This window comes from Wyeomyia smithii, chromosome 2, assembly GCF_029784165.1.
Source record: "Wyeomyia smithii strain HCP4-BCI-WySm-NY-G18 chromosome 2, ASM2978416v1, whole genome shotgun sequence".
Classification (NCBI taxonomy): domain Eukaryota; kingdom Metazoa; phylum Arthropoda; class Insecta; order Diptera; family Culicidae; genus Wyeomyia; species Wyeomyia smithii.
In genome coordinates this window covers 248,790,018-248,816,153 of record NC_073695.1, presented here as the reverse complement: position 1 = coordinate 248,816,153, position 26,136 = coordinate 248,790,018, and the positions used below count along the sequence as shown (strand labels likewise).

The 26,136-nt window shown below is 38.4% G+C and overlaps 1 protein-coding gene across 2 annotated transcripts in view; it reads right to left on the bottom strand.

The window, feature by feature from the left end:
* Window positions 1–24,173, bottom strand: part of LOC129720674 (beta-1-syntrophin) — a 507,412-nt gene extending 483,239 nt beyond the window's left edge. For both annotated transcript variants that reach the window (XM_055672212.1, XM_055672213.1), the window contains exon 1: window positions 22,535–24,173. The gene's annotated coding sequence lies outside the window, so the exon portion shown is untranslated. The remainder of the gene's footprint in view (window positions 1–22,534) is intronic.
* Window positions 24,174–26,136: the final 1,963 nt, after the last annotated feature.

The window sequence follows — 26,136 nt, the reverse complement described above, 5'->3', positions numbered from 1 at the left end:
CCTCGCACGCCGTGTCAGAATCGGCTTATTATGCAACTTCAATGCACCTCGGATTTTTCTTCACCAAAAGTTAGTTTAGGGTCCAAGCTTTCAAATGAAAGTGGTTTTAAAATATTCTATCGGGGAAAACTTAAATAAAACGAGTTTGAATTTTTTTCCTAATGTTTCGACAATTTTTGCCCATTTATGGAGACACTAGGTTTATTGAAATTCATGGTGTGGTATCGTTATAAGCAATGTTTGTGTGTGTGTGAGTGTGAGAGAGAGATGATTGTTTAGTTCCAAAAGGATCTGAAAAAATGCATAAATGCTGGCTGGAAACAAATTTTCAATCCATTCACTACTTTGAGGGGGAATTCTAGAGACACTTTTTTTCTTAAGAGTGCCCACTTGATTTGTTCAGGAGTGTTTAAGGCAACTTAATTGTTTATTTAAAAAAAAACATAGTTTGAAAAAATAAAAGCAAACTGAGATGACTTTTTACCAAATTTTATTTAAATTTTGGTTTCTATTATTTTTTTTTTAAATCTCGAATTCTGTTCCGCCAATACTTTTCGATAAAAGTTCAGACTAAAACTCATGTTTTCTTAATCTCACACTCACTTCTTTATTTCTAAAAATATGCAAAGTTGCTTTGGGTAGTAAGGCCTACACACTCATAAAGGTTTATTGAATTTTGATAGGGTGCTGCCAACGTCTGTTCGAAAACTTTTGTTCAAATTTTTGTGTGAATTACGTAATGCAAGATTCGAACAATGAATACATTGACATAGATCGAAACAGGAATTTATATCATACCCAAAAAAATCTTGATGTTTTGGTTAACTTGGTTTCAAGCGAACGATCAGTTTAGGGACACTGAGAAAAACGTGGTTTATTTTCGTGAGCCAATTCATGGTTTTACCAAACCTAATGCCTTCTATATTGTTATGCTTCGCAACAGAACTTATATATGGATATCGCAAATTCATCAATTATTTTTGCGTAAGCTGGTTGGCTTAAGGATATCCAATAACTCCAAAGATTCTAAGATACTATAAAATTTAATGTAACCGAGTTTTGCTTTGCAGCCGATGAAGGACTTGGACAGTGTTCGGAACACACCATTGGAATTATTCACCATGATTCTGCCAAAACATGGATGAATCATTAAGATCCTAAAACACAAGAAAGATATAAGCAGAACATCATACAACAACCAAAATCAGTGTACAAATATGGAAAATAACCAACACTGCAAGTGTATTTATTATTTTCGCCATCACTTTATATGGAACCACAGTAAAAAAATACATTATCATAAACATTTTGTATTATTCTTTTCCTATCGATAAAAATCCTATTGTACACACTACTACACTACACAGTTTTCTCCTTATTCACCCCCCTCCCCCCCTTCACTCTCTCTTTCATCTACACATACACAAACACACACACATACAGACATTGTTTATATCGTTACAATACCATATGTTGCAATGTATTCAGCGTACCCGTATACGGGCAAAAAATATGGAAAAAGTGAAAAACATTCAAACTCATTTTATTTTAGTTTTCCCCGATAGAATATTTTAAAACCACTTTCATTTGAAAGCTTGAACCCTAAACTAACTTTTGGTGAAGAAAAATCCGAGGTGCATTGAAGTTGCATAATAAGCCGATTCTGACACGGCGTGGCCCCGACTTTTGGCTTCTGTACATCACCACGATTCTGTAAATATCCATATTGAGTGGTATTCGGTCATATTCAGCTGTTTTTCTGGCATCAATCTGAATCCAGAAATACTCATATTAGGTGGTATTCACATATTTTGGCTGTTTTCCAGAAACTGGAAGAAGTCATCTTTGAATTCGAAATGATGTCCAGGGTCAATGTTTGGCTTCTATGCATCATCTTGATTAAGGATATATTCATAATGAGTAGTATTCAGTCATGCTAGGCTGTTTCCCAGAAGTTGCCATATTACAATTCAAAATGTTGGATTTCAAAATGGCGGTGAAATCAATTTCTGGTCTCGGAGCGTCATTATGGCTTAAGAAACACCCATATTAGAGAATATTTGGTAATTTTCGGCTGTTTTCCAGAGACCGGAAGTCTCCATCTTGGAATTAAAATTGGTGTCTGTGATCGATTTTTGGTTCCTTGTTCCGGATATAATCATATAGGGCGGACTCGAGTAACCGGAGACTCGATTATCCGGAAACTTGATTAGCCGGAAACTCGATTATCTGGATTCGATAATCCGGAATTTTAAACTCGATTATCCGAAATTTTATTTTTTTGGTGTCTGTTTTTAATTTTATTCTAAAATTTTGCCTTCACCAGTCCTTCTGGCATATTTGTTATTATTTAAGTCATGTCCGGCATGTTTGGAACATGTTCGAATTAAGTGAATATAATCAATGTCCAATTTTTTTTTTTGCTTCTCAAGGTTTTACCTCTTTTCGCATCAGAAATAACTTCTTCTCTGCGTCATAAAGTAAAGTGAAGAAAAGAAATATTTATTTTATGTCCGTTAATCGCAAAATTTAAGTATTTTTTGTGTGATTTGAAAATTTTTGATGTTCCGGATAATCGAGTCCGATTTGTATTGAGTGCAAACCTGCCATTTTTGACTGTTTTCTAGAAACCGGAAGCTGCCATCTTACAATTCAAAATGTTGTCTGAGGTCAGTTTGTGGCTTCAGTGCATCATTACGATTCCGGAAATACCTAAATTGGATGGTATTTGGTCAACGTAAAGGTTTTTAAAAAACCGGATTCGCCATGTTGGATTTTAAATGGCATTTGCAGATAATATATTAGGAGGAATTCGGTCATGTTCGGATTTTTTCCAGAAACCGAAAGCTTCCATCCTAAAGTTAAAATGGCGTCTGGAGTCGATTTTTGGCTCCGGTGCATCATCCCGATCATTTCAGGCTGTTTTTCGGAAAAAAGGTTGAAATATCTCTCCCCTTCCAGAGTACGAAGGAGTATCAAACCACCATAGCAATTTGAGTTTGATTTGTGTAAGAGTCCTCCCATCCAGAAGTGGGAGAGGTGTCAAACCACCATGAACATATTGTTCGCTCCCAAAAACCTCCACATGCCAAATTTGGTTTCATTTACTTGATTATTTCTTGAGATGTGCAGAAATTTGTGTTCAATTTGTATGGGACCCCTCCCTTCCAGAAAAGGGAGGGGTGTCGAAACATTATGTACATATTTGATATCCCTAAAAACATTCACCTGCCAAATGTGGTTCCATCCCTCCAGAATAGGGAGGGAGAACATTATGGTCTTATTTGCTACCCCCAAAAACATCCACACGCAAAATTTGGTTGTATTTGCTTGATTAGTTCTAGAGTTGTGTGAAATTTGTGTTTCATTTGTATTGGACCCCACCCACGTCGATCGGTTCAGTAGTTTCCGAGCCTATATACAGATAGATAGATAGATAGATTTTGTAATTTGTTTTTAATAATTTTGACTGTTTCAGGCTTACCTTTTGGCGATTCTAAGTTTAATTGGCTTGATTGGGGATCATTTCCTTCATTCTTAGAAAGTCGAAATTAAAATAGCATTTTCCATTTAAGCTTATGGGTTATTACTTAATCATATTATTTTATTGAAATATTATTGAAGATAATATGTACCTGACCCAAACAGCATCTTTACTGTTGGTTTAAAGTGGTTTCAAATAGTAGAGTTTAACACACTTCTGATATCTCCCCACCAGTTACCCTTCCTTTACGCTGAAATCTACAATACCTTTGTGTGACTTCCTCTTGACAAAAATAAGTCCCTCTTTTCAATAACTCTGGCCAGAATGACGCACAACGAAACTTCTCCAGGGAATTATAATTGGCGATATTTGGCAGGAGGGAGGAGGCTCGGTATAGAAGAACTGCACTGCATAAATATAATTAGTGCAAAAGCACTGACAAAATAAAATAATAATAAGCATGCCACATCTCATTAACGGTGTTGCTAATAATAGAGGTGCGGGATACAGCAGACATCAGGGCATATCGCACAATAGATCAACGATTCTGGTCACAGTGAGGAAGTCCATACAGAAAAAAAAAACAGAAAAGTTCAGAAAAATGCCCACGATCCGAATACTTTCTAAAATTATAGTAGGTACCATTACTCTCGGACTGCGCACTGTGTTCTATCATGCAGATCACCAATCTTTTAAACCTTCGCTCGAAAAAGATCTAGCAACTGAACCGTCCAAACGCGTCTTATTGGTTGCGTAGGTAAAGGTGGCAATTCCTGTACTTGACATTGAGAATTTGATCTAACCTTCTCCGAAATTTTCCGTTTTTCCGACTTTACTGAGGACAACCATGGGGTAAGTACCTTGTTTGCGACAGATTAAACTTTGAGGTTTTGCAAAACAACACCACTGATGATCACTATTAGAATATTTGACCACTTGCGCGCCTATTGACCAACCCTGGCCGCGTTCCAGGAATCGGGTATCCTGGCAACACGTCTATAAAATCTCAAAGTTTGATGACTGGCACCAATTCGAATTTGCTCACTCCTTTCGAAGTTTGGTAAATTGCTGTCCAGGATTCAAATTTACACTGCTATAGCCAAGCCAATTAGGGAATCTGTTCCCAGGTCACGGCCACTTATGACCAATTCCCGTACAATGATTACTAACAGTCTTGTTTTGTCGAATCTTGGAGTTCAATATGTTATAAGTCAGGTCAGATTTCGAAACACTCTAAGTGATCATCAATAGTTTTGTTGTACGAAAACTTAAAGTTTGATATGTTGGAAGTAAGGTTTCGGCGCCGTTTTCAAACGAGCCTGTGTCAGTGAAGGGTACTTACCCCACGGCAATTTCAAAATGTTCCCTGCTGTCCCACAAACTGATAAATTTGTGACCTCTTTAAAAAGGTTGGATCAATTTCGGTTGAGATCTTGCGGAATGACAAGTAGTTCAGGTATGCAAGTGTTAAGTGAATCGATCTCAGTTCAGGAAGTTTGAAATTTCGTGCTATAAAGAAATAAACCACACATTTTTGTGCGCGGCCCCAACAGCATTGTCATATTGCCTGTTTGTCTAAACCAGTACCAAATATGAATAAGCAAATTATACTTCTCTAATCAGTCGGCTGAACAAAGAATAAACCAGAAATAGCTAAATAGCTAACAAAGTGAATTGTGATCCATCGTATGCTTCCTACTAACAAAAACGTCCTTTCTGTAAGCTTTGTGGAATATCAGAGGTAAACACGGTCCGAAACAGCGAAGGTTACACTATCTTCTCTTCCCTGTTTCCATTTGATTGCAAGCACATGGACGGCGCCGTTTTTGATTCTTCAAAAATTTAGTCAGTAAAACTTATACTAAAATTAAATGGTCGGTTACTTCCAACCCCATTCAGGCGATTCGCTGTGCAATTTTACTGACATGGTGATATTTTTTTTTTCTTTTTTTCCAATGTAGTATTTTCAATTATTTTTTTCAATAGTGCTCTGCCATTTTATTCGTCTTTTCGATTTCCTATTTGAATATTATTTATCAAAATTATTAAACGCTATCGTGCTTGCTTTCATTATTAACCTCACGACAGCGAAGTTATAAAAACAGAAATTTAGTGCAAATTTCAACAGCTGTCAAAGAGTGATTTCGTCAAAAATACGTGGAAAAAAAAGAAAAAAAATACTTTCTAAAAAAAGTGGGAAAAATTTTTTACATCGCTTTTTAACTCGCGCTCGGCTGTGACATACAATGATAAATCGACATTTCGTCTATTTTTTAAAGGGGGGATATGGTTCCCGTGGCTCTGTGATTAACAATGTCGGTCGGCTAGCTCTCCCACACGGTTGTGATATCGGGTTCGATTCCCGATCGGGTCGAGGATCTTTTCGAGCTGGAAATTTTATCGACTCAGCATTGGGGCACGGTACATCTCTGTACTTATATAATATGCAAAATGTGCCAAAAACGGTGACATATCAATACTAAACATTTCGTTTAAATTTTGTCATTTACATGAACCCGTTATGCTTCCTTGTACTGAGCAAAATATATATTTGAAATAGAAAAATGTAGATCAACCTAATCTTAGCTTCTGGATAGATTTGCAAAGAACAAATAACGCTTTTGTTCCAACTATTTATTTTATTTGTTGTGTGGAGCATAATCGAGTCTGTAAAATATCCACACGTCACTCTAAACTCTCACTCGACTTTTAATTATTTTTCTTTTCACGGCTGTAGCAGTCAGAAGAAAATCTGCATCGTGGTATGATGAAAAACAACTCACAACTGCTATCAGATGCGAAAAGTGATAAAATTAAAAGCAGTGAGAACTTAAAGTATCTTGTATTATATTTTACCAAAACGGCGGAGGAAAGTATTAATCCTGTTTCGAAGCGTTCATAAAAATCTTGTTTTTTTGCCAAAGCATTAGTTGGTAGTTATATTCACAAATCAGCGAACCCTGTTTTCTATCAAACGTATCAACAATATTCCATTTAAATCTTTTATTGAAACATCCAACCAAGAAGCGTAAAAATCTCACACTACGTTTTCTCATTGAAATCTAATTATAAAAAAATCACAGGAGGGCTGTGTGCAAAGCCACGACCGCAAGGTTGAAGTAGAATACTTTTACAAGAAAGAAAAGGCTGCTTGCATGTCAGTCATTTTTTCTAGTAAATGAACGTTGACTAATCAGATCAATCGAATTTTGCACTTCAACAAGGATTGACCATTTTCAATAATATAGTAAATTGCTTGTCATGATTGGGGCTTGACATTTTTTAAATTTTGGTTATGCGAAAAATTAATTTTTATGCAGATAATGAAAGTTTTTCGGCTATCGTGCTCATGACTGAAGGAAAAGATAATTCAGTACGTTCTGAGACATTGAGATAAAGTAAAATTTATAACTTTAACAAATTTAAAAATGTAAATTAACTCAAGAGAAAATAATCATTCGTCAATCAGGTTTTTATTTCATCCTGAAAAGGACAACTTGTTGTTCAATTCAATATCGGATAAGATACCGATCACATCTTGGCGTTATCACTGACAGTGCGAATAAAGTATTACTTGTGATAAAATAAACAGTACTTCTTCTTTTTATTTGTTAACGGAGACTTTGAGCAGCTTCGGCTGAAACAGGCTCTTTTATAGGCCAATTATCATATTTTAAATTGCAAGGTATATGATTCTGTCGACCGTGCTTGGGAAGCAATCATATAACGACCAATCAGAGGTCGAATTTTTCGTTTTGACAAGGCTTGACTATTTTCAATAGTACAATAGTTTGAATAATAAAATTACAATTATCTCCATTTGGGAAGAATCTTAGAAGATTTTCCAACCTATTGCTGAAAGAACGAAGGAAATCCATCGAATACAAACCGATTTATTAGCATTTGAAATTGGACATATTTTTCACTTTTTTCGGTTTTAGATTTTCATTTCACATCCCTATGTAGCCGAACTTCCTGAGAGAAGTATTCTACTTCAAAATCTGTTATGAAGTTCGTCTAAAATTACTTTTAAAGTTTGGATAAAATTTCACTTTCATAGATAAGCTTTCTAAGCCGTGAGAAGCAACACATTAATTGTTATAATTGGCCGAAAGTAATTTTTCATTATACCCGACTTCAATTTGCAATGCTTGTCAAACGCCTCGCATCACAGGAAAGCACTCGACCGACACGCCCTCACACATGCCGGAATGGGACTGGGTGGATTGCAGGTGACGAAATTCCATTCACACCCCGCCGTAATAGACATCGTCGTCGGCGGCGGCACCGATGTTGGGCAGCTATTGCGACCACAACATTCGAGGGGGGGGGGTCGTGATAACGTATTTAGACGTCCTGAACCTAGACCGCTAACCTCCTGTCACGGCGGCATTTAGGATGAAATGATAAAAACCACATCATAAATCCACCGCACGAAATGAAATTTCGCGGTTCGCCGCATCGTTTTTTGCCGTCTATTTTTTGGAAACCTAGCGAATCACCGGCGCCTTTTTGCCCCCGGCACCCTCACCCAGGGAAACGGCGACCCGTGTAATATTTTGTTGACTTTCTTCTTCTAGGCCTGGCAATAAACACGGAAGCACCCCGCTTGCATTTCAAATTTCTCTCTCTCTCTCTCTCTCTGTGTCTCTCTCCTGCCCTCGTACTCTGTCTCTTTCCGCGGTTTAATGATGTTGTGCTCTCCTCTTTGAAGCGTTGTCGTCGTCGTACCTGTAATGGGGACACACTTTTATGGGTACAATTTACTCCCGCCGAACCAATCATTGCAGTGGGGGAGAAAAAAGTCGCCAAGGACGCTCGGAATCGGAATCACTGGTTCGCGAGAGTGATTGATTTTTTTTTCTTTCAAGGCTCTTGGAACTAGCAAAACATGATTGGTTTTGCATTTTGAGCAGATTTCTGTCATACCTCGTGGACAGGGAAAATAGGTGTCATTCCACACCCGGGCGATGATATATGTGGCTTCATAATGCACATTATCCAGATTAATGAAGCTGAACGCGTTTGCTGGAAATGATAATATAATGTTTGATTTATGTGCTGCTTTGCATATGCGTGGCATAAACGTGTCCCACCTTTGAAACAAGCTTGTTTTTTCTCTGTTTGGTTTTACTCTTTTACTTTTTGACAAGAAAAAGCTGCGCTATCAATAGAGTAATTTAATACAAGCCACATTGCTGTAAGATTCAAAATTGCTGAAGTGCAAAACGCGCAATACAACCATGTATTTTATTTTTAAGGCCTTCTATCGCGAGGGCATTGAAGACAAAAAGCTCACCCGCGGTATAATGCAACCTTTTCAATGTTTTAAAGATTTTTTCACTGGATTTTTTTGATTAAAAAATAACTTCGTGTATAAAGTGACAGCAGCTTGTAGGGGTGTTCAAGTAAGAGACGGTTTTCAGTAAGATCAGTAAGAATTTGTGATGTCTTGATATTCATACCCAATAAAAAAAATCGACTTTCCCTGCCCAAGGAGAACCGACAATGTTGGCAATCAATGTAAATTTCGATTCGATATATAGTTTTGTCTTGTTTTTTTTTTTTCAATTCAACCTAGATTGTTATATTGAAACATCTAAGAAAGTTTTTGATAAATTAAACGCTTAAATTTTTAGTATCCAAAGTTAAATAAATTGCCATATGTAGCTTATCAGCTAAGAGAACTGATGTAAAATTCCTCTTTGGTACATAGAAACTGCACTACGAGTGTAAGCTTGAACAAAAAAAAAACGACAAGCAAAAAAACGGCAGCTACTGCACCACGGAAGGAACTGCTGCTTCATGGAGCAATTTTTTAGTTGTCATATAGCTGTCCCGGCGAAAAATTAGCTTGGTAAGCACCTGCTTTTTTGCGCCAAACGACTGTTGGCGAAACCTACATACATTGTCGTCTGAACTCCCGTTGACCGTCTATGGAACTGGGCTCAGCAGTGGAGAGCAAACGCCCAGCCAATGTCCAGTATATATGGTCGAAACTGCAGGTCTATTCTAATGGTCACCGCCCGCGCTGACGTTGACCTGCTATTCCCACTACTACTTGCACTTCTGTTACTATTACTGATACTACCATACTACTACCAGTACTCGTACTTCCCTCAACTGACCAAGGAAGGGGGCACAAGTGCAGGATTTATGCACCATGCAGCAGCCGGTGCTATGATTCTTGCCATCAACCGGACTGGACTGGACTTGGGTGCAAACACGGCACAGCTAGGCAATTCCACTCTTGTTTTTTTTTTTGTCTCGACGCCATTCCAGGAATATTTTTCTTCGCATATCGGTAGAATTTTGGTTAGTTGGCAGGTATGCAAATTATGATCGCCTCGCTTGGTGATATATGTACTGGTCTGAGCTTTTTTTCCCCTGCGAGCAATGAAATACGTTCAGCGGGAATCCTGCGAACAGTAAGAGATTTAATGTCCAATAAATAAAATTTGAACTTTTTAGAATGCCATCTGCTAGAATATGTGAACCGATTGGCACAGCAATAACTTTTAATCAATTCTTCGACTGAAAACCAAATGGAATGTGGGTCACAAACCAAACGATTTAAATCCACCTGTTGGAATTTTCTCTCCATAGTCACAAGTTTAGCTTTGTGTTTTTTTTTTTCTCAACATTCTTTTGTTTCTTCGCCGTTTGAATAGCCAGAGCCGTCTTTTGATCTTTCCTACCGATACACATCAAGCAGTAGACATGCATCTTTCCGGTTTCGAGAGTTAGCGAAAACGATTTTTCTCCCACACTGATGGCTAAAATAGAGGTTCATAAAAAACGTATAATAAAGTATTATTTTCATTTCTAGTAAACTGTAACACTAGCTCAGGTGTTTTGCTTTAGGCTTCTTCGCTCGGTGAAACTGTGATTGCGTGTTTTTTTTGTGTCCCTAAGCTGCCGGGCCCATATTAACGAACTTCAAAAGGAATCAATATGCACGGAATGAAGACATTACATCAGAAACACAAAGATTAAAGTTCGAATAAGTAAGCCGATCGCCTGTAAAATTGACGCTTAAGGCCCACCCAATCAGCGGCCACGATCAAATGTCGAGAATTCTAATTGAGAGAATTTGGTTATATACGAATAGGTACATATTTTATGTTGATTCGGCAAAATAATACTTTTGTTGGTGCTATGGTAGCAAGTTGAAAAACAACAATCGAAGATGAAAATTTTACCTTAAAGGTTCAGGGCCGGCGGTTCATGTGGGTAGTATGAGTAGTAGTACCCACTCGAAAAATATCCCTGTAGGTACTTACCCACACGGAAATATCGGACAAAGCCAAAAAAAGTAATGTTTTTTTTTTTATTTTAAACTTAAAATTGAGGTTACAAAGCTACAGCAATTATCAATTTTTTAGTCTTAGATTTAATATATTTTGTGTTTCGTACCAACCTGAAAAATTTTTATTTTCACCATTTTTTGACCGTTGATTATGGTTTCAATGGAAATCGGCTTTTCGAATTTCGTTTACGATAGGGCTCTAAAGTTTTGTCTTCTCGTAAAAAAATTCCCATACAAATTTATGCTCCATCGGACTTCGGGAAATAGAGCCTCAAAACGGTAAAACTTTCAGTTTTTTGATCGATGAAAAAAAATTTCGGGCTGGGAGAGTCTCTTGTGTGTTCTGGTGTGACTCGAGCCTCCCGGTGCAAAAGTTTTCGTGTCCCTGGAAGTAATTTTTTTTTTTTCGAACAATTATGAGATAACATCAGATCTCGATATTTCATGCATTACATAAAGATTTGCTATCGGAAAAAATCGGTTTTAAAAAACTTCAATAACTACTCTTGTGCCTTTTTTCGTTGGCAATAAAATTGGAAGTGAAATTTTATCAGAAGTTCGCTTAAGCTTCAATTTTGGAAATGTTTGAGACTTTTGTGGCGAACATGGATGTACATGTCTGAAAGTAGCAGTCCCGTCCACTGGTGTCGGAGCTGTATGTAATGAAGCAGCGGCAGCGGCTGAATAAGATAATCAAGTCAATTTTTCTAGCGAACCGCGACGTGAAGGTGGTGATGGACGTTGAGACCCATCTCATCCTGGATGACAACGACTGGCAGGGCACTTCGTATTTTACTACCCCCACGAAGGAAGTGAGCCCTGAGGTGAAGTTCATTTCACACACCAAGTTCCCCGAGAAGGTCCTACTGTGGCTGACAATCAGCGAGAAGGGGATGTCAAAACCGCTCTGCTTTCGCTCCGTACTGGCCGTGAACGAGGACTACTCGAAGCAATCGTTGGCGGAGATGGAGCGGCTGAAAATCGATGTGGTACTCAGGTCGGCCAATCCGCCCATCCTGATTTTCTTGGCAAACCAGAAGCGTAAGACCTACTCCAACAATTTTGCCGCGAAAATTCCCTTTTTCAATGCAAAAATTACTACTGAACGAAAATCTTATTTTTCTTGAACATTCCATGGCATCCTATTGTTGATGCACTGTCGATTTTTCAAAGAATTATGTATAGGTATAATAAGGTAACACTAGCCCCTCCCCCCCTCGCGGCCCAACTGCGCCTTTGTTACCCATGACCTTCCCTATTCCTTACTACCCACTCGGGAAAATAATGTGACGCCGGCCCTGAAAAGGTTCAACAACTAAAACACGCTCGATTGCAAATGTTGCAACGTTAACATTTGAAGAAGCTAATATTGATTAGCAATGGAACGGAAGACTAAATTCAAATTTCATATTTAAAGGAAATTTTCAGGAACCTTCTCTTCACAAATTAAATGAAACATCAAAGAATATATAAAGTGTGGTAATCGTTCGCAGTCTAGAGAAGAGTACCCAAGGACCGAATTTTATGATGGCGTATGCTGGATTCGGCATAGGATTCCTATGATCTGTCGCCATAAAACATTGCTACATTCCGTATCGGATCTTGACCTTCTGTTTAACTATACATAGACTTCGCAGCCGACTGTTAAGTGTACAGGACATTTGCAGGGCTAGCGGTACGATCCTACTGACACTAACAGTCTCTCCCGAGCCGGGACTCGAACATACGACGACTGGCTTATTAGGCCAGTATCGTGCCTCGAGACCAGCTGGGAGACTATTAGTTTAGCAAGTAAATAAAGAAAGCAAAATAAGTCCTTTTTTGTGTCGTGTTACTGCCGCTCGCAGGAAAATTAACACACTTGCTGCTTACACGAAAGCTGATCGAAACAAGAATGGTGAATCACTCTAATGAGAATATACAGAAGTTCATCGCGGTGAGCAGTGCTGTCATAAATTCAATAACATTTCAATAAAAAACAGGCGTAACGGGTGGCTGGATTTTTTTTGAATTTCGACATGCAAAGCTAGCAACGCAATCTACTTCCCTACCTAAACGCGCCTCTTATTTAAAATATGTTTATTGTTCGTAATGTCCATTCGTATGAAAAAGCGCACATCATTTAATTATCTCTTTGTAGAAATATTTCAGATTGCACAGCGGTGTTTATTTGCGAGCTCCTCAGATACACACGATTCGCTGCTCTCTTCAAGTAAGTTCGTCGCTTTGCCCGTTGCGGAAGATATTTTACTACACGCTAGTGACTCTCTGAGGAGACACGACAAGCCTGTCCTTTATAATAAAACTTACCAGAGGTATCTTAGTCCTCTTCAGAGATTGTAACTGTGACGCGATATTGAGGAGGAGTGAGGGTTTGGTATGACTGTTTCATCTTAGTCCCTCTTATAATAGAACTAACCAAATAAACATTCGTAAAGTCCCCCCAGGAAACTGAAAATCTTGTCAAGAGGAAAAAAGGCTCAGTATAGTAGAGTGTTAAGCTTGAAACGAAAGGGTAAAAACTTACGCACAATCACAGATTCAAGGGGTAATAAACTGCCGTTCAAATAATAGGGGAACTGCTCCATTATTCATCTCATTAAGCCGATATTCACGAAGAATACACGGATTAAACACCGAATTTTCACGAAACCATTGAACAAATAAACTAAATATGCTTTCGTGCTCTTATGGAATCGTTTAGCATTGTATATTTAGTAAAATTAGCTATATTTATCCTGAATTTTGTAAAACAAACCATTTTTCAAAACTCTTCCAAATCTATCTCAAAACTTGAATTACTGCTCAATTATTCATCTCATGATGCCCCTATATTCATCACACTGTTAATCATGAATGAATCACATTATTATGAATTAACGTAGCCGCAGCCCGTCGTAGTAGGTTACCTAGATATCCGCTGCAGTTCTTCAACTATAACTTATTTGACACGGCACAAATACAATTTAATGTTTAACGGCGCCAAATATATCTACTAGCTTACTTTCTTAAGTATCTTAATAACTAAAAACAAATTTTTTATCCTCGCTGCCGACTACTAGCTGAAACTAAATCCAACTCAAAGCTAGAATGTTTTGCATTAAAAGCACTGGTTTGTTGTTTGATGGTTTCCCATTGCCATAGGTAAGCAGCATATAGAATATGTTCCGCTGCTGGGCCAAGATATTACGGACTGACATATTGGGTTGTCTCCCTCGGGCCCTGAGAGTATCGTGCGGGTCTAGTTGCTGTTTCCGGATCCGGGGTCTTAACGTGTTCTTGTCGTTTGGTTGGATGTAGGCGGAAGGGAATAGGATTAAACTGGGGCGTGGATGGATTTCAGGAAAACGTATATAAGGGACATGTAGGATAGGTCACGGCTCGCCAAGACATCACGAACAGGAACAGCCGGCTGCCTACCCTCGGCCTGAAGGGAAACTATTAATTTAGACCTGGCGTCACGGTGTACAGGGCATGACCAAACAACGTGCTCTATGTCGTGATAACCTTCACCACAGGCACAGATACCACTTTCCCCGAGCCCAACACGACGGAGATGCGCGTCAAATCTATAGTGATTGGACATAAGCCGGGGCATCACGCAAATGAAATCCCGACCTACAACCAACCCCTTGAACCACGGCTTCGTCGATACCTTGGGGATTATGGAATGTAACCACCTTCCCAATTCCCCTCTGGTCCAAGCATTTTGTCAACTGATGATCGTATTCTGACGTACAAATGCGAAAAATTTATTAAAGGCAATTGGTCTTTCATAAATTCCACCGTTTGTTGCGCTTACCTTAGCCAAAGAGTCCGCTTTCTCATTACCCGGTATCGAGCAGTGAGAAGGGACCCACGCTAAGGTAATCTGATACGATTTTTCGGATAAAGCACTCAGATGTTCCCGTATTTTCCCCAGGAAATACGGAGAGTGCTTAACAACTTTCATCGATCGGAGAGCCTCAATGGAACTGAGACTGTCCGTAAAGATGAAATAATGGTCTGTGGGCATTTTTTCGATAATCCCTAGGGTGTACTGAATTGCAGCTAACTCTGCGACGTAAACAGAAGCAGGATTATCGAGCTTACGGGAGACGGTTAAATTGTTATTGAAAATACCTAGGCCAATAGACCCATCATGGAGTGATCCGTCAGTGTAGAACCAGTTGATGTTTCGATATTTATTGGAAAAAATTTTGGGGATCTACAGCACGCGTAAATGATCCGGGATTCCACGAGTTTCTTCTATCATGGATGTATCGATCCGCTGCAGTTGTTTGCGTGCAAAATTGGTAACCTAGATAACCACTCCACTGCCCCTGTTTACATAGTTGACGTAAGAGCCAAAATGACCAAATTGCACTTTTTCGTTGATTCAGCTTCCTTTCCCTAAGATACATACACTACAAACAAAAAGAAAACCATTTTGTTCTGAAACTTTTGAGAAATATTGGAAAAACGTTTTGGCGTAACTGCCAATTGGTTGCAAAAACTGGCGTCACTCCATACAAGGTGCAATTGTTTATGTTAAGTTGTTTTATTCGACTGTCTAACTACTGTCTGTTTGTCTAAGTAACGTCGTTTAGTTCGACAAATATTCCATGGAAAGGGGTGAAGGGGAAAGTGGGATTGAATAATTGTAATGTATATTAGTATTTTCACAAAACACTCAGTCTCAGGAAGGTGTAAAGTCACCGTGTCCTTTCCCCCTACTAGTGGATATTTGCATTAGATGAAATAATTAAAACGTGTGTGTATTACGGTGGGTAAACTTTATCGATTTACCAGAACGTTTTTAAGGTTCTTTTTGGGGTCCCAAACAATCCTGACACTACCGGAAGTGGATTGATCGATAGCTCTCTACAAAGAAACATGCGCAAAAGTTTTCCTATACTAATTTTCATACAAATTTATGTACATGCATATGTAATCCACCAATCAGAGGCGCAAGTAATCTATATCCGGCAGGTTTAGCATTGTCTGGGGGCCTAAATTGAACCAAAGAAAAACTTTGTCCTGGCTGTGTGCTGTCAAGTTTGCATTTTTCCATGTAACGATTAAGTCTTTATGCATGTGTTTGTATGTGTGTGTTTGTATGTATGTTTGTGCGTGTTTGTCTAATTGAAACTGCCGATGGACAATAGCTGTTGATGATGTTTGATCGAAACACGATTGATAAAACTGAATCAACTGCGAGGCAGAGTAGAAAATAGTCAAGTTTTTACGCCAAGCTATGCGAACAATTTGCGAGAAATATACATGTTTATTCGCATAAACTGGCGTAGCGGTTTTTCTGGATCAATTACCACGGGCCGACTCGTATAATCCATGGGGCCTCTTTGCAAACATCAATCTTCATAGAATTGACAGACTGTTTTGTTGAAATTGTATCTCAATATAATGATTTGGGTTAAAATAACAAAAACGCGTTTTTCTCGCAATGATGGTGTTGGTTGTTACGTAAACAGGGGCAGTACAGTGCTGTAGATTTATGTCAATTATGTCGGAATAATTCCACATTTTCAGTATGATTTTTTCGTATTAACAGAAACTGATTTGGCAACTTTTGATTTTCTTCAACTCAGTGAAAACAGATGAAAATACATACAGTTGAAATTTAGGAATTGTGGAAATTCATCTCATATATTTTTGCTAATTCTAGCTTGTTTTAGGAAATTTGAGGTGAACATTTCGAAGATTAAAGTATTCTTAGTGTAGTGAGTGATGTTCTTTAGTGATTAAAATGAAAAGTGGTCCGCTAGTGATGAAAAAAACTTTGGTTGACTGCTGAATGAGTCCCGTTGTAGCCGTATTGAACGTTGCGCGGATTTTGTTTTCTGAGGTGGATGATTGAATTAAATGAGTTTTCGTGTGCAGATGCCCGACTATAATATCAAATTTAGTGCTTTTAAGTGAGTTTTTGAGGATTCTACTTCATGAGAAATCTAAAGTGAACTTAGAAGAATCCATTCCATGGATTAGCAGATCGATTTAGTTAGAAAATATGCGTTTTTTCTGTTTTCAATTGTGTTTTCATGTTGTATGAGATGAATATATGGGCTGAGATGAATAATGGAGCAGTTCCCCTAGTAGTCCCATGTTCTACAGAAATCTTAAGCAGGTGTTAAGCAGGCATTAGACGAAGCAGGTATTTGCTGTTTTGGTACGAGTTTTATTTGCAGAAAATGAATAACGTATTGAAAATAGCAAATATTTGCTTCGTCTAATATCTACTTCATGTACGCTGGGAAAACCATGCTTTGAACGGCAGTATACCCTGCTAGTTCCCAGAAAATCGAAAAAAAAATTATTGCATTATCTTTAAACACAACTAGCCTGAGGGATAATGCGGTCTCGATCAACAAGATTAGTTGAGAGGATTCGTTATCGTTTTTTGCATGTTGTAGGATAAGTACAACGATACACCGTGCTCCAGTGCTGAGTCGAGAAATTTTCCAGTTCGAAAAGATCCTTGACCTGATCGGGACTCAAACCCAATATCTCAACCGTGTGGGGAGAGCCGGCCGATCGACATTGCTACCCACAGAACCACGGAGACCACATAAGCTAAACTTAAAACTTTCTACGCGTTTATCTCGGAACCGTATTCCTCAAAAAATTACTTTGCCGTGTTTACGATTGCGGTAAAAATACTGACCCAATTTTTAATTATTTGATTTATAATATGAGTTTTTTTTTTGTTTCAGTTGATCTGCTGAGTCTTTATCGTAAACACGTTTTGAGAAAACGACCATTACTCCACAAATAATTGGTACTTCTAATAAACAAATGTGTTTTTGTTGTTTCGATACGAACAGTTCAATTTTCATTTCAATTCTTTCGGCTACTGTCAAACGAGATTGATTACGTATTTATTTCGTCTGGTGTTCATCGGGTCATTTCAAATGAAACTGATGCCTGTTTAATTGACGGAATAACTAACGCAAAGGATGACTTTTTTCTAGCATCATTTTATGATAGCTTTCAAGTGTGTAAGCAGTGTTGAATTGGAATCAATCCCATTATATGTATTATGCATGGAGTGGAAGGACATGCGCCAGTTCTTCTATCCACAGCAAGCCGCAGTTGGATGGCCGATAAACACACGGAAGCTAAAAGACATGTGGTGGCATCCATTAGGTACGTCACTCAAGTTTTTATCAACATTTAGGAAGAATTGTATCGCTGTTTTTGTCAGTTTTTGTATCTCTGTGTCTTCAGTCAATATTACATTTGGTAAAATTTTATGCGCGTCGATTGAATTTAGTACGAAAACGGAAGAGAAATATAGAGGTTGATCCCTTTTAGTGCCGTTAAACTGGTATTAGTGGTGGGGAAAATCTCTTCAGTAGAAAAGTATCTTTTTATTTAAGGTTACGGATAAAAAATAAATAATTTTCCAAAACAAGTGCCTTTACTTTTAAATGTTTTTTTTTGTCTCTAACAGCGCTCAAAGTTATATTCAATTGAAAATCGTCAGACGACAATAACGCTGTCAATGTTCGCTTTCAATTGTGTTGTTCAACTATTCACGGATTTCTAATCGTTATATTTATTCATTTATTTATTCTTCAAAATTCATCCGACACAGGGTCTAAATGAATTGGTGGCTGGGAAAAGCTACCTTGAAAAAGCAGTAGCTGTTTTCAAAGCGGCATAAAAACCCAGCATCTTGATAACAGGAAGATTACAAACATATGACAATACTTTTCTATACAATGATTTCAAATAAACAAGCAATAGTCAAACAAACAAACAGTAGTTAAGAGCTAAAAATTAAAATTTCGTTCATTTAAATTGTACTCCTCTGCGAGATGACGGATGGGTTCATGCGGGCCATAATTAGTACGTTGCGGAGGTAGCTGCAGGAGTCACTGATGTCGCTGATGTCGCTGAGGGCGAGAGGGGCAGTGCAATTGAAGTAACGACAGGATGTTGGGGCAATCATAGATGCCAGTTAGGATTTTATGTGCAGTTTTAACAATGATGTCCTTCTGTCGCCGTTCTAATGATGCTATACCAACCAGCGCAGAGAGATCCTCAGAGGGCGGAAGCATGTCGGGTTTCTCTAAGGCAGGGTGCGGCAAATCCTTTGGACGAAAAGCTTTTGTACACGTTCAATGCGTTGGGCCCAAAACTCGTAATATGGGGCCCACACGGTGCACACAGTGAACAATAGAGGGTTCTCATGGTACCAGGATCATCAAATTCCTTACCAATTCTCATAACTAGGCCAAGTTGTCGGTTGGCTTTATTGATAATCGAGGTATAATGTTGCCTAAATGTAAGTTTAGTGTCGAATATAACAACAAGATCAGTAACAACGTCGCACAGTGCGTTGAATGTATGGGAACGCGGGACAACAATCAAAACAGCTATTCTAGTTTTTTTTTCAATTGGTGTGACACGAAAAATGTTTAGTACTGATGAAGCTACTATTTGCATAATTCGCGAATGTCAAATACGTAATCGCAAAAATGTCTCAAACGCCATTTTTTGTAAATAGGCATAAAATGAAAATTTTCCAAGAATATTATCCATTACGAGATAAAAGGCTTGAAAAGCATATTCAAATAATTTAAAGGCGATGAAAAAGAGACCTAAACGCCATCTCAATTAGTTTTTATTATTATTTTTATTTAATACCCTTCTGATTATGTTTATATAAGGTTTACTGTTGCAAAACATTTAGACATCGTTAAGCCAGGAATCTTTTATGTGTTTTACACATAAATTACGTTTTAAACATAAAAATAAGGCACATATGTACGATAAACTGCTCACTCTTGGGTCCAGAGGTATCATTCGAAAACGCGAATTCCGGTTGAAAGAGCAAACTTGAGCAATGGGAATCACTTTAAAAGTTTTAAGGATATCCCAAATAAGGGGAAAAGGTGAAATTCAGAGAGGTGCTTTGGGGTACTTTTTTTGACGATCGATATTAAATCGAAAGTGTCTTTTTTCTTCAAGCATAAAGGAGCATGACCAAGAAGCCTTTAACTTCCAAATGCGCTACGTTTTGTCTCAATAGTAACATGTATAATGTAGTAGTTACATGCCTCTACCGTTGGCATATTGGTTTTAACTTGAAAAAATATAGAGTATATTAAAAAATTAATTTGAAAACTATGAGAATTTTTCAAAAATAACGCATCTTTTGAATAGTTGAAACCACTTCACAGTAGATGCGTTTCATAATCGTATGGATGAACTTACGAGGTTAATAATATCATTACAGTACGTCTCAAACATGTATAAAACATATCAGCATATAGAATCGGTTCAATAAGAAAGCAACTTTTTTGATTTTTGTCTATGGAACGTAGCACTGTGCGTCGCATCGCGTTAAGTTCATTCCAGCAATGCGGTAATCATAAACCAGTGGATGTTTTTTTTTTTTGTTAAAGCTGATTACGAACACTTAGGGATACTTATCGACATATAATTGAGACGGCACCAATCAACGAAAAGATCAATAAGCTCTTGGAGTCTGGTGCAGTCGTCATGAGTATGAATGAGCTTATAGATTTTAGTATCATCGGCGTACAAACGTCTCGTGCCTGGAGGCAATAGTCGAGTCATATCGTTTTTAAATAGGAAAAAATAGCAGAGACCCTAAAATACTGCCTTGGGGCACTCCGGAGTTGCTACAGAACCAGCTAGATTGCGACGTGCCCAGTTTAACGGCAGTTTTGCGATCACGAAGATAAGATATATGTTAGCTAAGAGAGCGTAATTTCCTGAAAAAAGGTGATTTTTGTAAATTTTCTATCATTGTCCTTAGATTTTTATTTAGGAATAGAAAATTGCTCTAAATCGCTTGACAGTTGGTACATGGGTGTCATTGTGGTAATTTCGAGCAGATTTTTAGCAGTTTTAATTTGTGATTTATAAACCGAAGGACAACGATAAAATTTTCTTGAAAATCACGTTTTACTAAGAAAATGCAGCTCTTTTATATGATATAGAAAACTGGTATAGCTAAACAACCCAATTAAAAAGCATTTCATTCCTTTTCGAGCCCTTCAGCTGTCAAAATCAATGCCTGAGCATTCGAGCAGTTTTCGTGTGACTCACAAAGTGCTCGAAAATAAAACAAATAAGTTTCAAGTAAAAGCGAAGATTAACAGAGTCACAATAACCTGACGATTTTCAGTTGAAAAGTACTTTATCAGGCGCTGCTTCTAATATTTCACAGCATAATTACTACAAGTTATTGCGAGTAGTAAAATAAATAACACTCCTTTTCCAGTTCACCCAGCGAGTAAGTATAGTAAGTAATATTACTTTTCCACCACACGAACTAGCGTTGAAAGATGAAAAAAGGTAAGAGGCGGAAGATTAACAATGATATTCCAGACAGTTTACAAACGAAAAAAAGAATTACATCGAGTCGATTGTTCCGCACAATTTTATTAAGGGAACATCCGTAAATGACGTAACCTTTTTTTTAACCATTGTAGCATTTTGTCACAGAGTCAGACCCCCCTCTAGATAGTTACGTAGCTTTATAACAACCATGATATTTTTTGCAAATTTTACTTTTAACCTTGTATCACAAATGAACAAAAAAAAGACAAAAAAGCGATAAAAATGACCCTAAACAGACGAAACAGTGATAAAAAAGAACAATTAGAGAAATCTAATTTTTTTCTTAGTTCCATAATTGCTACCCAACTTGGCTTGACCCCCTACCATCCCCCTCGTCACATTTCGACACAAAACTGCAAACTCCCTCATCCCCCCTCAAATGCTACGTCATTTATGTTTCCTAAGTCAAAATACTAGTTTAAATATTATTTCGATCGTTGCAGCTTCACTATTTATTTATAAAGATAGCTGTATTATAAATTTCAATAAAAAGATTTCCCGACTTTTTAACTGGTTCGCCTTCACATTTTTTATGCTAACTAAAAAAATAGTATAGTTAAGTTACATAATAAATTTGGGTAGGAAATCGTGAAATGGATCACTGAAAATCACGATATCTAATTTTTTCAAACAAATATTTCAAACTTCAGGAGTTTCTCTCGAGAAGTTGATTTTCTAAATTTTATTAAGTTGTTATTGTCATTTGAAATTTAGGTCAATATTTTTTTCAAATAAACATATCTTTAAAAATATTGCACCAAATTTGATGAAATTTTCACAGCAGGTACATCTTGAGTTAAAGTTTGAAAAAAAAAATTTTTTTTTGATAAAAAAATTTTAATAGCTACTATTCAAACGATATGTTGAAAAATTATGTTTTGGGGACTGAAAAATCTGAAAAAAAATCACAAGTATTCTTGACGAAATTTCGAAATCTTCCCGAAAGTTTCGAGTTGGCGTTATTTCTTGTTAAAAAAACGGATTTTAAAGTTTCGCATTTTCAGCTGCTTTTTATAACTGAAATTTTGAATATCACAAACAACATGGTAACTTTTTTTTTGTGTAGAAACTTCAAGATACAACAAATATTCTAGGGTTAAGAAAAAGAAAAAAAGAAGGAAAAGTTACAATTTGCAAAAACAATCAACACAGAATTTTCCAGAGTGCATACGACTGGATTATTTGACAGAATCAGGACACTCAGTATCGTCAAAATTTGGGCACCAGAAGACAATAATAACATTTTTCTTTCATCATATTCAGACATTTTTTATACAGAGCTCCAAGATTATGAGTTACAATGTTATTTCCTCGCCTGCAGAAAATACTAATGAAAACGCAATTGTTTTCAACAAAAACAAACTTACCTTTAAAATGAATCCTATACTCGGTACAATTATGGTACGTATTGTTTATTTTTACTTTGATTCACCGCATCCGCTGTGATTATTCAGCATCCGATCGTTACGCAGCTGCTTAACTCCACCGTAAGCTGCGTAAAAGTAACCGTATTCCGTCAAACGCTGCTTTTTCCTAAACCCGACAACACCAATCTTCCACTCATCTATACGACACGTAATTGCCTCCCGTCCCAATCACAATTAAACTATTTTCCTCGCAACTTTGCCCTCACTTAGTAGTCATCCTCTTCCAAAAAAGCGCCAATTATACGTCCTCCCGAAACAGGTAATTTGTCACACACTTCTGCCGGCGCGATCACGAACTTCCGGGCTGCACAATTGGCCCTCGGTACGATACTACAATAGGCATTTATTTGCGCCTACACCCATACACGCACACAGATACTCGCAATCGTTTCCCGTTCCGCTTCGTTCCGTTCACTGGCGGAATGATTGTGGGAAAGGAGTGAGTAATTAGAGTGAGATTTGTAATGTTTATTATTCACAACAATACCGCTGATATTGCTCGTTTTATTTTTGCTTTTTTTTCGTGTGAGCATCCAGCACCCGTCAACAGAAGTGGCCAAACCAGGCAGAGCTTTCCATCATCCTTTTCGCACACAACGATGCAGCAACGTTGTTCACTGCCCGAACCGAGAGGAATGTTGAAACATCGTCCACTGGTTCACTCATTGATAAGTATTACACAGAGAGAGTAAACTCGGGTTTTGTTTCTCACCACTTCTGTACTTGTCGAAAATGTTGGGAAACTACTGCACTTTAATGAAATATTTTTTAACAGAAATTTACTCTGAATTCGTACAAATTGTGGTAATTTGATAAATCTTAACAGCCCACAAGAACCACCGCACCAACGGCTCCAACGCTCACCGGCTGAAGCTTTTTTTTCTTCTTCTTCTCACCAACAAGCCGCCTCCTCACACTTATTCACCCACAATTTTCTCATCCAGCAGCACACATCGATCGAGCTGGTCGTAACTGGGCTCTTCTGGTGGTGTAGTTTGCTTAGTCTCAAACAAACTTTTCGTCTAGCTTATGAACCCGAAATACCTGAATTCTGGTTAAAAATTTGGCGTTGATATACCGAAATTCGTGCTTCGTTTGCCTACCGTTTTCCGCCTTTTCCCGATTACACTTACACATACGCGCGCGTACGCAATCCGTCCACCCGACCGAAACACTCTTAATCGATTTTCCACTTCCTTCCTGTGGGCTCCAGACACTGAGTAAATTGTTGGAAGAAGCTTGAAAAACTGGTCGTCGGAAATTTATTCCCGTTCGTAATACTCTAATTATGCTTATGGGAACCACCGAAGTTCAAGGTTCTTGGCTTTGGAAGCGAATTTCTGTCCCGAACTGCCGAAACTTCCATACGAAATTTCCTCTGCCAATATAAACACTTTATTAACCAGGACTCACATTATCCTAGGTCTTCAGCTAAAATCCTGCTTCGTTAATCCATAGAGTTTCCTAATTCGACCAAGTGGAAGCAGGAAAAAAACTATATCAATTTACTGATAACAAGCACTATAAGCCTCACGGCACACTATCGCAGAACAACGGAACCGAACCGACCGCACGCCGACCGACAACTGACTGGAGCAGACCCGAGCATCCAATATTTTCTTCGCCAGACCAAGCACAAGCAAGAAGCAAGAAATCCCGTGCCAATCTCCATTGCTCTCTGTAATTCTCCCGGTCAGTTTTCCTCTCGACTAGCGCTGGGCTCTTTTACTATGAAATGCACAGCCAGCGAAGCTGAACAACATCAGCCCACCTACTTTCACGCTTGCCACCGCCACCCCTCCACCCTTTTGTTTTTTATTATTGTTTTGATTCTAGCTGTGGGACGCCCGTCCTCAACCTGTCGAGTGCTAGTGTGTGGGTGGGTGCCGAGGTTGTTGAAACATGAATACGCTCTCCCGTACGACGACGTGTGTGGGAAGGTGCCATTCATAAAACCGGGGAGCGTCGCGTTGCACAACGATACAGAGAGCGTACAATTCCGCGTGTCTACTCGCTGCGCATTCTAGCGTCCCCGTGTGTAATGCGATGCGACACGTGCGGGGAACGTGAGAGCTTGCGCGAGCGATGCTGAGAGAATGCGTTTTGATAGCGTACGAGCGAAAAAATACGGCCTCCACCGACGCCACAGCCGGTGGGAGAGCAAATGGCAATCGAGCTTTCGTACATGTGATGGTTTGTGTGCGTGCTGGAGTAGATAGTGGTTGCATTGGCGTCCGCTAGTGAGTTGTGAGAAAAGTGGGTGGCAAGTGACCTAGCACACCCACTCTGTAGGACAGTGTGGGGCACGGCGCGATATTCTGAAACACATGGTAGGGTAAAAGGTATTTAATAAATGTACACAAAGATGACCATTCGGGGAATTGAATGATCGATTTATTTTGAGTGGTTCCGATTTAAAATTTAAATTTAATGAAATTTTGACTTAGAAAACTGAATATTTTATACATTGTACAGTTTGCCCGGAGAACCAACAAAATTTTTTTCGGTTTGCTCGAGCTTTATCTGCTTCAAATATGTATAATTGAATGTTGAAAATTTTACCACTGAAAGATTACAAATAATGTTGAACTCTCTGTCAATTCAAAGCATAACCTTTTTTTGTTCAAAAATTACATAGGTTAACAAAACCTCAAACTGGAAAAACATGAAAAGTTATAGCTCTTCAATCGTTTATGTGAATTTTAGTGCTCCTAGTGTGGTTAGAACTTTGTCCAAAGGCCACAGAGTAATTGCTCGTCGAGTTCGTCGTTTCTACGTTTGCGTATTATATATTATATCTCATCAAACTTAGTTAAGTATTAAATAAACCTATATTTCCTCTTGTCGCGTGTAATCATGAGTTTTAAAACGCAACAGTTTGGCGACGAGTAAAAACCGAGTCAACTTGCGGATATCTGCCCCAAAAAAGTGTTTTTTTCGTCGGTGAAAGATTGAACATCAAGTTGGAGGTTAGCCGCGATGACGACGACAGGGTTGTTCCAGGAGTCCCAGCTGCAGATCCTGACGCAGCAGCAGCAGCTGGTCGCACATTTATCCCAGGAAATTTCAGTAGCCCAATAATGCCTGAAGGAATTCTCCTGCGATGATGTAGCGCTGGATGCACTAGCTAGCAATATAACCGAATTTCTAAACGCCCGGCCTCGGGCAAAGCATGCACGTTCGATTCATAATATTCACGTTACAAGGAGCAATTCGATTAGGACGCCAGTAAGCTAGCGCCTAAAGCTATCCAGGGAGTTTAGCATCACCAAAACTACCGAGGAGCTGAAGCTGAGCGCTTTTCGGATCTACCGTCTCGATCTTTTATCAGCGGTATCAGTGCTTGCAGACCGTCAAAGATGATTCTGAGGACATCGTATCATACTCCTGCAAGATAAACCGTGCTTGTGTGGACTTTAAAATTGCCGATCTGTCCGAACAGCAGTGCCTAGCTTTTCTCTGTGGCCTCAAGTCCTCGAAGAATTCCAAGCCGTCATGCCTTTCTGTTGAAATAAGTTGTCTTCTTAGTTATCCACTTAATC